General features: G+C 35.5%; 1 protein-coding gene across 2 annotated transcripts in view; it reads left to right on the plus strand.

Moving 5' to 3' along the window:
• Positions 1–17,848, plus strand: part of CADM2 (cell adhesion molecule 2) — a 995,556-nt gene that overhangs the window by 867,795 nt on the left and 109,913 nt on the right. The window lies entirely within an intron of this gene.

A 17,848-nucleotide genomic window follows, 5' to 3' on the forward strand; every position in this document is an offset into this window, starting at 1 on the left:
CATTATTTACAAGTGAGAAGAACAATATTAATGAGATGACTCCAATAGGCTGGGGGCAGTGTAAATGCTTTGCCGGCATTATCTCATCTCATGTTATCTGTTAGGGCATCAGTTACTCTCTTTAGTCACAATTGACAGGTGAAGACACCAAAGAGTGTAGAGGTTGAGTCACTTGGCCAAGTTCACACAACTAGCAAATGGTGGCCTTATAACCATAACATTTTTAGTACTTGGAAGGGCCTTTGGAGAGGTGATCAGTAAATATTTATCAAAAGGAAAGTGAATGAATTGAAATAAGATAAAGTAGAAAAGAAAAAGAGTAGAACACAAGATGTTATATTTCTGAATGGGAATACTTGGTTTTTTAAATATTGGAGATTTTCGGTTTGCTTTTGTCATCTGTTACAAAGTTATAGATTGAGTTTAGAATTTAGATCTAAATTACATTAAATCCTAAAATTTAAAATCTAAGTACCAGTCTTCTAATATGCTGCAAATTTTGTTTTCGTTTATTTACTCAACAAGAACTAATTGAGTGCCTACTAAGTAATAGGCGTCGTTTTGGGCACGGGGGGTTACATAAGTGACCAAAACAGAATAACAACAAAGCAAATCAAGATTTTCCCAGGGTCACAATCACCACCAGCAATAACAGTAACAAACTCCGGTTCTCCTAGAGCATCTGTTCTAGGTAGGAATGACAGAAAAGCAAAATAAAGAAATACAACACGTAGTATGTTATGTAGGAAGTTTTATGGGGAAAAATAAAGCAGGGGTGGTGATAGGAATGCAGTTGGAGGGGTAGGAGTAGGGGCAAAGGAAAGTGTGTGTGTGTGTGTGTATGTGTGCTGTGTATAATATATGTGTGCAATATTATAGATACACATACACACAGGGAGAGGGAAGAGCAAGTATAAAGACCATGAGATAGGAGCATGCCTTTCTTGTTTTTATGTTTCTAGGAACAGCAAGCAAAGATATCAGTGAAACTGGGGTGGAGTGAACTACAGGAAAAGTAGAGAGGATATTATGAGAAAAGATTGAAGTACCAGGGAACTAGACTTTTTTTTATAGAGAAAATGTCAATCTGATTATGATTTTTAATTATTGCTCATTGTGATTTAGTTAGTCTTAGTTTACTTACTGAATTTATTATAATTTTAAATACTTTCAATTATATTACATTAGTTTTAGTAATTTTCTTCCTATTCTCATTGAAGCAGATTCAGAAATAGGCACATTTTATAGCCCAATCTGAGAGTTCCTCCAAATTTCAAAACTTATTTGCAATGTGACCTTGGGACAATTATTGAAATTGATTAAGATTTGGGTATGTGCTAGAGAATTCATTTCTATGAGGAGCAAACTAGACAACTTAAGTCAAGTTCATGGCAGTAAATAGAAATTCAATATATGTCAGTTGCCTTATTAGTAAATTTAGGTCCCTATAACAAAAATGTCAGAGACCAGGTGGTATAGAAACAACAGAAATTGATTTCTCACAGTTCTGGATGCTGGAAGTTCAAGATCTAGGTTCAGACACATTCAGTGTGTGGGGAGAACTTGCTTCCTGGTCCATAGAGGGCTGTCTTCTCCGTGTCCAAGTGTGGCAGAAGGGGCTGAAGGAGCTCTCTGGGCTTTTTAAAATAAGGTCACAATCTCAGTCATAACCTTCCAAAGGCCCCACTTCCTAATATCACATTGAAAACTGGGTTTCAACATATGAATTTGGTGGGGAAGGGGGGAAAAATGTTCAGTCTGTAGTATCTTCCCTTTTCTATTTTTTCTTATTTCATCAACATGTCTTTCAAAATATGAAAAGTTGTGTAATTTGACATGTTGAGAGAAGCCAGATCATCAGCATCTCAACTTAAACTTTTTTTCCACTTACACATAAAGCCATGTAAGACTATTTAAAAATAATATTTACTGATTTAACTGTAATTTTCAACATATAAAAAAGTAAAAAGTGAGTCATAAGGTATATTGAAGATTGCTAGCCAAAGATGATCAGACATCTACCAGTAGTTTAAACAAATCAGGTTTGTTTGGTGTGCTGTGGCAAAAGAGAGGCCTACCAGACAATCTCGCCTACAGGTAAGAGCTAGGAGGGGCTTTATAACTAGTGTGAGGAGAGGCTTGTCCTGAATATTCTGAAAAGGGTTCTAGGATTGGATGCTGTTGGATTGAGTGCACCCTTATAATGGATATGTTTAGTAACTTTTACCTAGAAAGCAAAAATATTAAAGCAGAATTAGATTTGCTAATATAAAGATGCAGTGTTGAATGTGCTAATTTTTGTGATTGCTGAATGTCCCGGTCTCTGTCTTGTTTTAGACCTGGTCATGGAATAGACCTGCCTTTTTCTTATTCCACTCCACAGCCACAGAACGGCTTCATCTGATTATTGTTCAGATTCTAGAGGATTGCTTATATTTGTTGGAAATATTTCAACTTAGCTGTCACATGAAAGTTGTCAGCTGCCAGTCATTTTCACTTTCTTGAGAGTCAAAAATGGAACTTTTATACACTTCTTGGGCATTTTTAGCTGTTCATCATATTTCAGTATGCATTATTAAGCAAACTTTATGGAGGAAGGCAATTGAATTGCCTAATTTTTTAGAAAGTTTTACGTGAAAATGTTATACTTGCTGGCCGATTAAAAATAACTCATTTTATCATGGTTTAATATATAAGTGGCTAGAAGAGAAAGACCAGATCTATTTAAATTATTTTTTCCTAGCATCTAGCATATCATCATTCAAGTATGTGAAGTTAATTACAACTAACTGGTGATAATGCCGAATATTCCTTTAGTGATGTAGAACATTCCCCAGAGATGAAATGAGGGGTAGAGAGTGGAGAGGAAACATTTAGCAAGAGTCTGCATCAAAATTAGAGCAAATTGGGTATGATCTTTATAAACACCTAAGCATCCCAATGGTTGTTTTCAGAGATAGTCAATCATGGATTCACATGTGCACAGGGGCAACATGCATGATGTGGAAATTTCCACCGGTGCAAGTGAAGCAAAATGAAAAGAGTTGGGGGTAAAAAAGAAGGTGGTTAGTTTAGAATTTATGGAACATAAATTTAGGACTTCCACATTATTTTACAACATTCCTATGAGTAATTGCAAAGATTGGCCCAAGCAGAAAAATATTTAGTCTTTTGAACCCCCAAAGCAGAAAAGATGCTATTGTTTTCTGTGGTGAGTGACAAAATAAATATAGATCCCTGAAATAATGGAAAGTTATGGCTACACCTTAAATAAAAATTCTGTGTTATTGTGGAAAGGCAAGTTTGATGAGAAATAAGAAATGAGTATTGAACACATAGTATCAAGGAGTATAATGAAAAAAATACTAAGAGAAATTATATTTCTAGGGCTAAATGTTTTAACTTTGTAATCCTGTGATGCACAATTTAAGGACTCAGCCTATGAAATGTGTCACAGCAACATTCATTTCTTTATAAAATATTAATCATAAATTTTACTGCCTTTATGATGGAAGAGAGTTTCTTTGAACTTGAAATTAAAGAAATTGTTGACTTTTCACTGTGAACCCCAAACGCCTCACATTTCACATAATAGGTGACAGTAAAGTCTGTACCCAAGCAGTGGAAAAAGCCACGTTCTTTCTGTAGATGGAAATTCTCATTCATCTTCCTGTTTTTATACAGATCTCATTGAAACAATAACTTTTCTTCTGATTTAATTTTTAGAAGAACAGATTGTATGAGTCAGATTTTATTTAATTCTTAGTAAGAATGATGTACCTGTACTAACAGAAAGAACTATGCACAGAACAGAAGACAATAGCTCAACATTTATTTTCTTTATGTGACATTGACAAAATTACATTAAAAATAAACTGTTATTGAAAATGAATAGCACAAGAGACAGATAAGAAAATTTTTTTCAGAATGAGTGTTCTGAGAATGTATTTAATACCATGGCATTAAACGGCCAATATGCATAAATAAGAACCAAATTTTTAAGCCCTTGTTGGTGTGTGTGTGTGTGTGTGTGTGTTGTAAAGTACATTTTATGTATAATTCATCTATCACTTTTGTACAATCCTTCTACACCAGCACTGTCTGATAGAACTTTCTGTGATGATGGAAGGGTTGTATATTTGCCCTAAAGTAGTAACCAGTAGCTAACTACCCCTGGCTACTCAGCACTTGAATTGTGGATCTCATGACCAAGAAACTGTGCTTTAAATTTTATTTAATTTTAATTGATTTACATTTGAATTTAAATGGCCACATATGCCTAGTTGTACTATATCGGACACCACCACTCTGGATGATTTCATCACACTTCCATTTTCTTATGTCATTTCTTTTAGCATAGTTGGGGATAATTGATGAGTTAAGCATGAGTAATTGGTGAAGTATTTCTAGAATACTGAGTAGGAAGATTTCTTTTAAATTTATCTTTATTGTTGAAAGTGCTACAGATGTCCCCTTGTTCCCCCCAATGATCCCCTCCCCCCGACATCCACTTCCATCCCACCCCAGGCCTTCTCCACAGTATTGTCTGTGGCCATGGGTTATGCATATATGCATCTAAGTTCTTTGATTAATCTCCACCCCCACACCCCACTCTCCACCCCCACATTCCCTCTGAAATTCTTCAGATTGCTCCATGGTTCTATGTATCTGTTTTGTTCATCAGTTTATTGTGTTCATTAGATTCCACATATGAGTGAGATCATGTGATGCTTGTCTTTCTCTGGCTTTCCCCTAAGAAAAAGAACAAGACAGGGATGACTAGCAAGATCTTTTATAAGAAATATACCACCCCTATAATTTTATAACATATATCATACTTACGTGTCCAGTGTTTTTATATCGTAATTGCAAAGTAGGATAATTTTCAACCTATATTTAAAAGTAAGATCTCTCTTGCCTGGCTGGTGGGGCTCCGTGGTTAAGTGTAGACCCATGAACCAGGCCTTCACCAGCTGGATGCCAGGGCAGGGCACATGCCTGGGTTGCGGGCTCCATCCCCGGCAGGGGCCGTGCAGAAGCAGCCGGCTGATGTTTCTCTCTCACCCATGTTTCTATCTATCCCTCCCTCTCTCTAAAATCAATAAAAATATATTTTAAAAAATTTTTTTTTAAAGATTAAGTTCACTAGAAAAAAAAAAGGTAAGATTTCTCTTTGTTTTTTGAAAGACCTCTAAGAAAGAATACAAATCATGAAATATTTTTTAAAGCTACAACTATTTCAAAAAGAAACTCAAAAACAAAAATTGAGGCCATTGGATTCAAATATTACACTGAGGATTAGTCTTGCATTTCTTATGAGGAGAAAAACTTTTATTTATATTATTAAAAAGAAGGCTGGTGAATTAAGTGATTATTGCAGACGACAGAAAGTTTTACTCTGTCCTCCAGAATACCCTTCCTGTTTTCTCTGTGATGCCTAAGATTTTGAAATTTGCAGTTTAGTTTTGATTTAAGTCTCGGTTGCTGACACGAGCCCATTAGTGGGTGGCGATGGAGGTCCATCGATTCTTTGAGGTGGTATGTTAGCTGTGCCCATAGAGGGCTGGGCCGTGCTTTTACAAGACTACAATATTTAGTGTCCAAATACAGGTTCACAATCTCTGGGGTGAAATATAAACTTCTTAACAAAATGTATTTTTAGTACAGCATGACCTTGAAAATCAATATTGCATATTTTAAAGTTGAAGTTCTGAAGTCAGATAAGGATAGGCTGGAAATCAAGCTCCTCTTCATGACTTCATTGTAGTTAGCTTAAGCCTCAATTTCCTCCTCAGGAAAATGTTCCTACTTCATAGTTTTTATAAGCATTAAATCAGGTATTGCAACATAAGTGCTTGGCTTTCTATTGTTATTAATAGGGAAGTAATATATTACTCCTTATGAATAAAAAAATTTAGCTAATATTTTTATGAGGTCTATACATTGTGGAGGAAAATGGAAGGCTTGAGAATATGAACAGGGAGACTGTGAAATAGGTAAAAGGAATATAAAGAAATTGTTTTCTTTGTGATTTTGCCTAAGATACATACTATTCACTATCACTGAAAGATCAAACTTAAATTTACCTATATCAGGAAAATAAAAACAATCTTTAAAGATTTTTTTTTTCTTTCCATTAATGAAAGCTAAAAATAAAATGTCTTCACCCTAAAGGAGAAATTCCCTGGAAACTATGTCCTGTAACTATTCAGTTACTGTTTTATTTGACTTTTCTCAATTTAAATATATTTCAAAATATACCACTACTTTTAAGAATTATTTTATAATTATTTTTTGATGATGATGATGATTTTGGCCTTTCTTGTATTTACCAAAATGATATGTAAGGGGATATTTTAAAGATTAGATAATATACAAAACAAAAACAAATCTGATAATTGACAAACAGGAACTAAGGTAACTACACAAAGTTTTATAGTTTTATGTGTCATTAATTTGACTTAACCTATGCAGTGTCTATTATTGTTGCATATTTGTTAAATAAACATTGAATGTGTAATTTCTCCCATGGCAGATTTATAAAACCTAAAACAACTTTGTATTAATGTGTTCATTTCATTATTTACTACTTACTATTTCTTTTTCTGTCCCCATGATAAACTTATTCCATGTGCTTTTGATAATGTTTTTTTTAATAACATAGAAAACATAAGCAGCTTGAAGTGCTTAGGAGCACAATGAATTTTGGTTTCTCATTTTGTCTTTTAAGTGCTGATATGGAGCTTTTTTTTATAATGAGCTTTCAGAAGTATCAAAATGTCCCACCTAGCGATGAAATTTGACAAGTGACCTTCCTGAAGCCTTTTTCTAAGTAATCCATCTCCACTGCTCAAGCTATCAACTAGTTGAATTTCTTTCTGCCCTCCAAAGCAAAACTATCCTATCAACAATATCGAATCAAAACCGCAACTTACAGCACTTCATCAGGCCATTAATACAAGAGAGTTTCATTTGATAAATTTCTAAACTTTATTTATTTTGTTGTTTGGATTATCATAAATTAATAATGTACTATTGCTACTGGGGAGACGATGAAACCTCCCTTCTTGTCTTCCTGCAAGTAAAGATTTCAATCAAGAGACAAAGTGTAGGAAAGTAAGTAAGAATTTATTGGCCACAGCAAAAATATACTTGGGACAGTGAAACAAGGAAGAGCATGGAGGAAGCAACAGGAGAGCCCAGGGCGGGCTGCTCTGGCTCCCTGAGAAGTCAGAAAGAGAGGGGGGCCTCGGGGTTAGCTGAGGACAAGCTGCCCATTGCTCCCCTAGTTGCAAGTCTTATGGAGTCCCTTAGAGGAAAGAAGGGGGGAGGGAATGGCGAAGGCGTGCTCCCCTGGGGGAGAGCCAAGCACTGGGTGCTTCATCCTGAGTGTATTTATCTTCTCTTGCAGGTGGGAATCTTAGGGGAGGCCTCAGGGAAGGGTCTCAATAGAATATTCACCAGCTTCCCTGCTGTGCTCTTTCAGGGTGGTGGTCTCCACTGATTGCCCGGTGCCAAGGCAGGGGGTCATTAGTCAATGTAGCTGATCCTGAGGCAGCCACGGTGTCACTTGTCTGGTTTTTCTTGTTTCCTGGGCCCGGAGCTGAAATACAACTGAGGCCTAGATGTTATCTTTAGGGAGGAAAGGCTCAGGGGGTCTAACCCACATGACTATATGAAAACTCAGGGGGTCCAAACCACCTAACCAGTGATATGCTGGGGGAGGAAAGGTTCTCCTGGGGGTGAGGTTTTTGTTTTCCCAGTTTTGCCCCTTGCTAGTCATCTGGGGGGCTTTCTGCCCTGGTGAGTTTCTGAACCTGGCCTGTTGTCCTTGCCCTGTTCATGTCTGTTTAACTACCTATATAACATTATAGAGCCTTTACTTAATGGTCAAACTCTTCAGCCTAACATTCAAGACCTTTAAAACATCCCACAAAATACTGCTTTCAGCACCCCTTTTAAGATAAGGTGCCCCGCACTTCACAGTGTTTCTAGACAACGCCTCAGTAACCCAATTCTTCTCTGCACCAACCCGTTATTTATTTAACTTTGCCCTGAATTCCCTCATTTATTTTTCTCCTCAAGGAAAATTCCACCAGTTCAAATACTATGTATTCCCTAACTTATTTTAAGTGCCACTTCTCTAGGTAACTTTCTTTGTTTCTGACAAATACGTATGATCTCTTCCTAAATAACTCCCATAATACTTCATCAGCCTGCCAATAGCTTTCATTGTTAAACTGCATTATTTTTAATGACACGTGATTTATCTTTCTTATTTGGACAAAATTCTTATGGGTTACTATGTTTGTGGATATACAGCACTTGAAAAGTAGTAGTAATGTGTCTTGTACACAGTAATTTATACATATTTATTTTTTTGTAAAAAAAAATATACATATTTCTTGAAAAAAATAAATGTCACAAAAGTAGTGTTTCACAAGAATTAAAAGGAATTTAACAGGCCAGGAAAAGGACCTGATAGTTCTGAGCATTATGAAGAGAATGTTGTGAGTTAAAAGGAAAGCGGGCTTGAGGTTTTATTGCAAAATTACACACAGGAAAATAAGTCGGACATCTTAGGAAAAGATCTCCTTACACAGGGGAAATGAACAGCGATAGCACTTTGGCTGAAACGGTTTTGGTTAACTCCTGGTATACCAAAAAGGGGTGGACCTTGAGACGTGGATCGAGTTTGTTTTAAAGGTTTTCATTTCAAGGAAGTATCACGATGGCCTTACTCAGAGTATCCAGCATTCCTTTCATTACAGAAGTAAAGGAAGGTCTGAGAAAAGACCAAGCTTCCCATATAAATGCGCACAACGTCACTGTTCCCTAACAGCCCCCATGTGGGGTGTCAAGGGAGGGATGGGTAGGTAATGAATAGATTAAGTGACTGTGCTCAGCAGCACTCTGGCCTCTGCCACTGAATGCTGACGGCGTATTCCCCGGCCCTCCCCCCGCACTGCATCAACCAACAATGTCCCCAGACACTGCTAAGTGCCCATGGGAAGCAAAATTGTCCCCAGTTGAGAACCACATTTTAGAGTAAACTTGAAAATGGCTTTACAAAGTGAGTTGGTACATAATATTCTTTAATATCAGTGTAACTTCCAAGAGAGCTTTTATAACAGTGCTAAATAAATTATTTTGTTGAGGAACATTTATGCAATCAGATTTCTGTAAGGCAAAGAATCACCCTTTCATCTGCAAAATGCTTAAAAGTTTTTAAATTTCCCCTGATATAAATTTGCCGTGGGGATGTTTTGTTTTATTCATGGTGAGAGGTATATGTGGTTGAGGCTATATTCTAATGAATAAAATAAGGGGTTATATTTTATTTAAAATGCTTTTCAGTTTTATTGAGTTTTAATTGACACATAACCTTGCACTGGTTTAAGGTTTTCAGCATAATGCTTTGATACATGTGTTTGTTGCGAAGTAATTACCACAATTTTCATAAAATCTGTTACTTCACATAGTTTCAATTTTGTGTGTGTGTGATGAGAACTTTTAAGATCTACTCTCTTCGCGATTTTCAAATATATAATATGGTGTTATTAACTCCAGTCCCCATGCTGTACATTTCATCCCTAGGTGTAGGAAAAGTTTGCACCTTTTAACCACCCTGACCCCAAATAATATTTCTATTGGTCAAAGAGGAAGAAGGCGTGAGAGGGAGATGTACAAGAGTTTAGAAAAATGAGGAAGAGACAGACAGACAGAACCGTAGACAAATTACGCTTAGAATTCGGTAACATTGCCAGGTAGGTTTTACAGGTTCCAGATCACATGGAGCCACACAAGTCTTGGGCCGGGTGCCAATTCATCCAGATGGAGAAAGAGTTGATTTTGACGAACAACAGAGGACACAGAACATGGTACACAAAGCACCAGTCCCTAGAGAACAGGAAACTCCAACTTGCTGAAGTGTGATTAAGAAGGGAGAGAGGTCCAGCTGCTTGGGGTGATTTATGACCGTGTAACTGGGGTATTCACGTCTCTGAGCCTTGGTTCCATGTTCTCTGCAATAGGTCAACGGCAGACCTTCCTTGTATGCTGCATATACGTGTTCAGCGAACCCATGCATATAGAGCATTCATAATATTTTCTATTATTTACCAAGCATTTGAGCAATGTTTACTATTATTGGGAGATAGCTATGGAGATTCATTTTGATTACTCAATGCACTAGTGGCCCTGATCAGTAGTGAGAAAAATTACAAAAAGCCATAGCTCATTCATTTATTCAATAAATATTTAATTGAGGTCCAGGAGTTAGATTCTATGACCAGGGATGAAACAGTGAACGATACAGAGATCATTTCTGCCCTGAAGAGCTAGCTTTCCTAAGCATATGGGAAGCACTTGGTAACACTGTTTATGAAAATAACTGAACTTTTAGGAGTTGCAGTGTGAACGTTACAGTGTATAATGTTAAAATATTACAATGTTACAATTCTAGAAAAACAATACATAGAAATGATTAATAACACTCTGCCTTGCACATTTTAGGAACTATATAAATGTTTACTAAATGGATCATTTAGGAGTACTCATACAAAATATTCTTGCTGGACAAATACAGTTATCAAGATAACATTTTCTTTTCAACCAAAGATCCCCCTACTGCTATAAGCAATGTAAATGACTACTGCTTTACACTGGAACCACCTTTGTTCACTTAATATATTATGCAATTTGGAGTGCATAACACACAGTGCATAACAAACACAGTGATTTAATTTTAGATGTTAGTTTGAGATAGCTTCTTTTATTTATCGATTTGGCCATTACCCATAAGAAGTCAGGTGTTACTCTTATATCACCTTAAATTCCTGTTGCATTTATTTGATTACAGAAGGGGTAAGGTTTTTGTTGTTGTTTTGTTTGGTAAAACATATGATTTAAAACTTCTTTTATCCACCTGCAAAACTCTAAGTGGTGGAAAAATGTTATTGAACCACTGACACTAAATGCTTGTGCTGTCAAGGTTGTCCATTAGATGATTTAATAGTAGTTTCATCACAAATCTTTTCTCTTTTCTAAAATCATTATTAAGGATATAGAAAATCCATTCCATGGGATCGATATATTTTCTTTGATTCAAACCCTGAATCATTCAAATAGCAATATTTGCCTATTATTCTTTTGATAGCAATTGTACTTCTTTCTAAATTTTTCAGATAAGTAAAAAATATGAAAAAAGTGCGCTTTCATAATTTTATAATTTTAAAGATGGATTCTAAAGAATATTTTTCCTACAAAAGTCTTACAGGAAATATTATGCTTTTAAAATAAGCATATTTTGCTTGTTTGCTTATTAAGTACTAAAATATTATTTGTGGATAAATGAATATATCCTGTTTTTTATGTTCTTGTGCAAAACTTCTTCAGTTGTTTGCATTTTGAGAGAAATAGGAAATAGCTCATTCATTTATTCATTGAAAATTTAAAGAACTCTTACAGTGTATTAGGCATTTTGTTAGGACCTGGAAACACACAATTGAATCGGTTAAGATCTTGGACTTTGAATGCTCAAAACATGGTAGATAAAGCAGCCATGTCAAAATATATATGTGTGTTTTTTTACTAAGTACAGTATTTTGTAATAATAATATATATCCTATATTGTGAAATAATTTAAACCTTATTATTTACTGTTTCCTGTCACTCATATATGGATTAATAAATGTATATACTATAAACATTGCATATTATATACATACATTTATGTTCAATAAATACAGTGTTGTAGAGTTGATAATTTGAAGACATTTTAAAACAGACATGGAAATTGTTAGTTTGCAAAAAAAATATCTTGAGTTTAGCATGCAAGGCAAAGCAAGTGTAAATAATAGTATAATAATGCATTTTTACTAACCTCCCCTGTTTTCACTATCATTGATATAAAACAATATCCTTATATTGGTAATATAATTCAGAATTAATGTACCAAACTGATGATAAAAAGATATATAAAAATTGTAATTCTGTTTTGTGATGAAGTAGCACAGGATGAAATGTAACTCATAAAAAAAGCTATATCTATATCTATATCTATATCTAAATCTATATCTAAATCTATATCTATATCTATATCTATATCTATATCTATATCTATATCTATATCTATATATCTATCTATATCTATATCTATATCTATATCTATATATCTATCTATATCATCTATATCTATATCTATATCTATATCTATATCTATATCATCTATATCTATATCATCTATATCTATATCTATATACACATGTGTGTGTGTGTATATATATATATATATATATGTATAGTTTCAATACTTTGAAATATGTTTGAAATGTAAAACCACAACCAAAAAAATCTACAAATAAGAAACATAGACAACAAAACTTTTTATAATTTTTAATAGCTAACTTGGCAAAATATATATATATATAATATATATAATAAAAGGCTTGATTATGCATTATTTGCATCCCCATTCAGACTCATATCTTCCTTAGTAAAAAGACTAACAGCATAATATATGTATAAATGTATGATAATTTTATAAAATCATTATTCTTTTATTTATTGGGCATTGTGCCATTCCTGAAAATTTCTCTGTTTATTTTGATATATAACAAAATATATTATACCCAAAAATATGTTTACATAAGGGTTTCAGTTATTAAAATAACAAATATTTTGATGAAATCCTGAAAACAAAAGTTAAAATTAACCCGCTTTTTTATATGACTACAATTTTTAATTTGTCTTTTTTTGCCTGAGGTAACTGAAGTATAGGAGTTCTATACCAATTTAAAGGTATTATTTTTAGAATGTCATTGATATTTCACTAAATTAATTCTACTTTAATTTTATCCTAAGGGATATTTTATTTAAAAATAAAATAGGAATAATAATGACAGATCTGTATCATTAAGTAAAAACCTGTTAGAGCCCAAATTAATTCTTGTTACTAAAAATTATTTGAGATAGAATCAAATTTGGGATAATAACCATGTTATTGTAGTATTTGATGTGGTTAAAAATGTAATTTTGTATATGTTGCTAACATGGCATATTTAAAGAGGAATGTTGACATTTTATGGAAGTAGAACTTTGGGTGAATATTTAAATAAATTTCTTCACAACTCAGTTCTTCCCCTGCCAAAATCAGATGAGAGAAAATTAGTATGTTCTGTTTGAATTAAAAAACAAATTCCCATTTTATAATCATGGAAAGTTGTTACCTAATGTAATCTAATGCAGAAAATGTGTACTAGGAAGATAGTAATAGACATTTAATTAACAAATAAGAACTTAGACTAAAAGTCAACCTAAGGTTTGTGATATGAATATTTAAGATTAATTTTATATACATCAGATGTCAACAAATTTCAGTTAATTTTTTTCTAATATTTCAGAATTAATGTACCAAACTGATAATAAGATATATAAAAATTTGTGTTCATTTATTTAATAATTTGTGTACTAACCATAGATTTTTATAACAGATGCTAACAATAGAGCAGTGACTTTAAAAAAATTACACAAGGTGGAAAAAGAGAACATGTAGCAGAGGTATCTGACCAAATTTGGGAGTAATGAATAGTTGTCCTTAGCAAGGCTGTACTAATGATTTTGCTTGGGATCCTAAAAGCAAAGATTACCCGTGCAAGATTTTAACTGGAAAACTCACTTGATCAGATTCATGCTTTGAGAAGACAATTTTGTTTAGTTCTAGAAGTAAGAGCAAGAGGGGTGGAAAATTGGTACAAGGGAGACCATTCACTATTATGGTAAAGTAGATAAAAGATGGTTGTGGAGCAATAAAAAAAGAAATGAGATTTGAAAATTACTTAGGAGATAGATCAACCAGACAGGGCGAAGAGTTGATTGATTTAGAAAAGATAACAGAAGAAGAGGTACCTGGAGTGTACAGCTGAATAGAGCTGGCGGGGTCTATAAAACAGCTGGAAGAGGGCTGGAGACTTAGTTCATTTTGGACATTTCAAATGTGCTGTGTCTTTTAGCCATTCGTGTGGACATGTCAAATAGGTGCTGCATACACAGAAATGTAGCTTGTGGTACAGAACTGCTCTAGGACATATACCTGGGAGTGACTGCTGAGTACACAGAAACTGCTTCGGGATATATACCTGGGAGTGATTGCTGAGTACACAGAAACTGCTCCAGGATATATACCTGGGAGTGATTGCTGAGTACACAGAAACTGCTCCAGGATATATACCTGGGAATGATTGCTGAGTACACAGAAACTGCTCCAGGATATATACCTGGGGGTGATTGCTGAGTATACAGAAACTGCTCCAGGATATATACCTGGGAATGATTGCTGAGTACACAGAAACTGCTCCAGGATATATACCTGGGGGTGATTGCTGAGTACACAGAAACTGCTCCAGGATATATACCTGGGAGTGATTGCTGAGTACACAGAAACTGCTCCGGGATATATACCTGGGAGTGATTGCTGAGTACACAGAAACTGCTCCAGGATATATACCTGGGGGTGATTGCTGAGTACACAGAAACTGCTCCAGGATATATACCTGGGAGTGATTGCTGAGCACACAGAAACTGCTCTAGGACATATACCTGGGAGTGATTGCTGAGTATACAGAAACTGCTCCAGGATATATACCTGGGGGTGATTGCTGAGTACACAGAAACTGCTCCAGGATATATACCTGGGGGTGATTGCTGAGTACACAGAAACTGCTCCAGGATATATACCTGGGGGTGATTGCTGAGTACACAGAAACTGCTCTAGGACATATACCTGGGAGTGATTGCTGAGCACACAGAAACTGCTCCAGGATATATACCTGGGAGTGATTGCTGAGCACACAGAAACTGCTCTAGGACATATACCTGGGAGTGATTGCTGAGTATACAGAAACTGCTCCAGGACATATACCTGGGAGTGATTGCTGAGTACACAGAAACTGCTCCAGGATATATACCTGGGGGGGGTGATTGCTGAGTACACAGAAACTGCTCCAGGATATATACCTGGGGGTGATTGCTGAGTACACAGAAACTACTCCAGGGTATATACCTGGGAGTGATTGCTGAGTACACAGAAACTGCTCTAGGATATATACCTGGATGTAACTGCTGAGTACACAGAAACTGAAAAGATAGTTGTGGCTGAAAGGACCTGGGAAGAATGTGTAAGAACAGATTTATGAATCTCATTCTCGGGGATCTGAGTATCTAATGGCTAAATACAAGATAACTGAACAGAATCTGAGGAAGAGTAACTAGACCTGTGAGAGTTGAATCAGAAATGTTGGGGTGGGGAATGGGGATGAGTGGCATTAAAGAAATCCAAGGATAATTCTTAGGAATAATCTAGCCAACATTTGAGTCTAATCAACGTTTTATTTCACATCAACATTCTGAAATAAAAGAGTATTGTATGATAGCCCTTGATTTTTGTAACTTAGGTGTTATTTGGTGCTCTTCATGAATGTTTCACAAAAATGCACGTTAAGCATATTATCTGCTTTGGTATTTGATATCACATATACTGCTTATAACTGAATTTTGCATTTTGAATCCAAAGGCAATGCTGAAGCATTCTTCAGGGAACCATTTGTTACACAAGTTCTCACGTCTAATAAAGTATTTAAATTAAAAAAGGCAGAGCTAAGAGAAATCAAACCATATTCTGTTTTCCTCTGTTCTAATAGCTACCAACCAGTATATATAAAGAGGTCCCCCAAAAATGTATATTCACTAACAGCTGATAGCTCAATTTTGAAAATGAAATGTATTTTAATCAACACCGTCTTTATAGTTATTCAAAGTATGTGTATACATTTTGGGGGGACACCCTATATTTTACTTTATTGAAACAGATACTTGACCATATCCCTTTGACACTCACCATTCCTGTGCATGGAGTAGACAAGGAGTGCCAGGGAGTTAATACTCCCCCCTCTCTCCAGAGCAATCCTCAACCTAGCACTGTTGAGAATTGGTAAATATTCCCTCAACACTCCCTGCCTTGCCCATCAAGGAAGGTAAGTCTGCTGCATGGCCTACATTGTTTCTCAGAGTTCCAAGGAGGACTGAACCCCAGTTGCCCCAGTGTAATCTGCTCAATAACACACTTTTAAAAAAAAATTTCCTTCCTTCCCTTTGTATCTCACTTCTCAGTGCTTTTAGAGCTCAGCTCTCATTAAAAAAAAAAAAAAAACACACAAATTCTGTTTGTTACAATTCTGTATTAGTGTATTAGCTAGGGTTCTCCAGAGAAACAGAACTAAAGAGATAAATGGACACACACACATACACACGTAAGGAATTGGCTACACAACTTTAGAGGCTCAAGAGTCTCCAGATCTTCAGGCTGAGTCTGCAAGCAAGAGACCAGAAGAACAGATGATTTAGTTTTGATTCTGAGTCCAAAAACCTGAGAACCAGAATCAATGTCATTTCAGTCTGAAGGCCAAGGAGCCCCAAGACCCAGGATGCATCAATTCCAGTCTAAAGGCACAAAAATAGCCGGTGTTTTAACTTACAGCCTGTCACACAGGAGGAATTCTTTTCTCCTTGGGGCAGGGTGAGCTTTTCTATTCAAACGTTCAACCCATTGAATGAGATCCACCCACTTTATGTTGAGCAATAAGCTTTGTCAAGTCTACCAATTTAAATATTAATGCCCTCCAGATTAAGAAGTACAAATTGGTAGTTGAAAAATAGTCACTAGGGATGTAAAGTACAGCATAGGGAATGATGTTGTGATAACCATGTATGGTGATAGGTAGGTACTGGAAATATCAGGGGGAACACTGTAGAGTACATGCTTGTCTAACCACTAGGCCGTGCACTTGAAACCAATACAAAATAATATTGAAAGTAAACTGTAATTAAAAATTAAAAAGTAATAAGTATTAATCTCCTCCCAAAATGTTCTTACAAAAATACTTGTAATAATGTTTGGCCAAATATCTGGTTATCCCGGGATGCAGTCAAGTTCACATAAAATTAGCCATCACAGGCACCCCAAATAACCCTATTTTCCCCAAATCCATACTTTTCTGATCTTTCTTCTGCCACCCTTTTTTCTGGAAATAAAGTTTGTTTGTGTTTATCTTGTCAGAAGGAAATTAAATTTTGCTATATGTGTACATAGTCAAATTTTGAAAGATCATAGACCTCAGTTTGCCCAGAATTATTATGACTCACAGCTGTTACCCTGCTTAATTGTTAATATTTTCCCTTCACTTTAAAAAATGTTCTGCTTTGGAGACAATATTATATGACCATTCTAGTCAGTAACTGTGATAATAATAGAAAAATGTGTGAAATCTTTTGCTGTTTTCTAATTAAAAACATGATTAGTATGTGTCATATTCTTCAAATTATTTTTCTCCCTTGGTAATTTTACCTGTGGTTATTTACCATAATATATGCCGCATGCCTGTTTGTACCCTGGGTATTATTGTTGATTACCTTAAGTGTATTTTCTTGTTTAAATAATTGAGAAAGGATGAGTTTTAAAAGTATAAATAATTTATAAGTATAAGGTCTTTCACAGGATCATGGTTTCTTTTTCTTTTCTCCACTGCTTTTCAGAGAGAGTAGAAGGGGGGGTGGAGAGAGGCACTGATGTGAGAGAGACACACCGACTGGCTGCCCCCCACACACACCCTGACCAGGGCTGGGGATCAAGCCCACAATGGAGACAAGCACCCTTGGCTGGAATCGAACCCAGGACCCCTCAGTCCGCAGGCTGACCCTACAACCATTGAGCCAAGCTGGCCAGGGCCATTGGTTATTTTTCTATATGTGACAAATCTGATTATTTTCCTGAAATAATATTCTAACCTAAAAA

The sequence above is a fragment of the Miniopterus natalensis genome, chromosome 6, assembly GCF_054644295.1.
Source record: "Miniopterus natalensis isolate mMinNat1 chromosome 6, mMinNat1.hap1, whole genome shotgun sequence".
NCBI lineage: Eukaryota > Metazoa > Chordata > Mammalia > Chiroptera > Miniopteridae > Miniopterus > Miniopterus natalensis.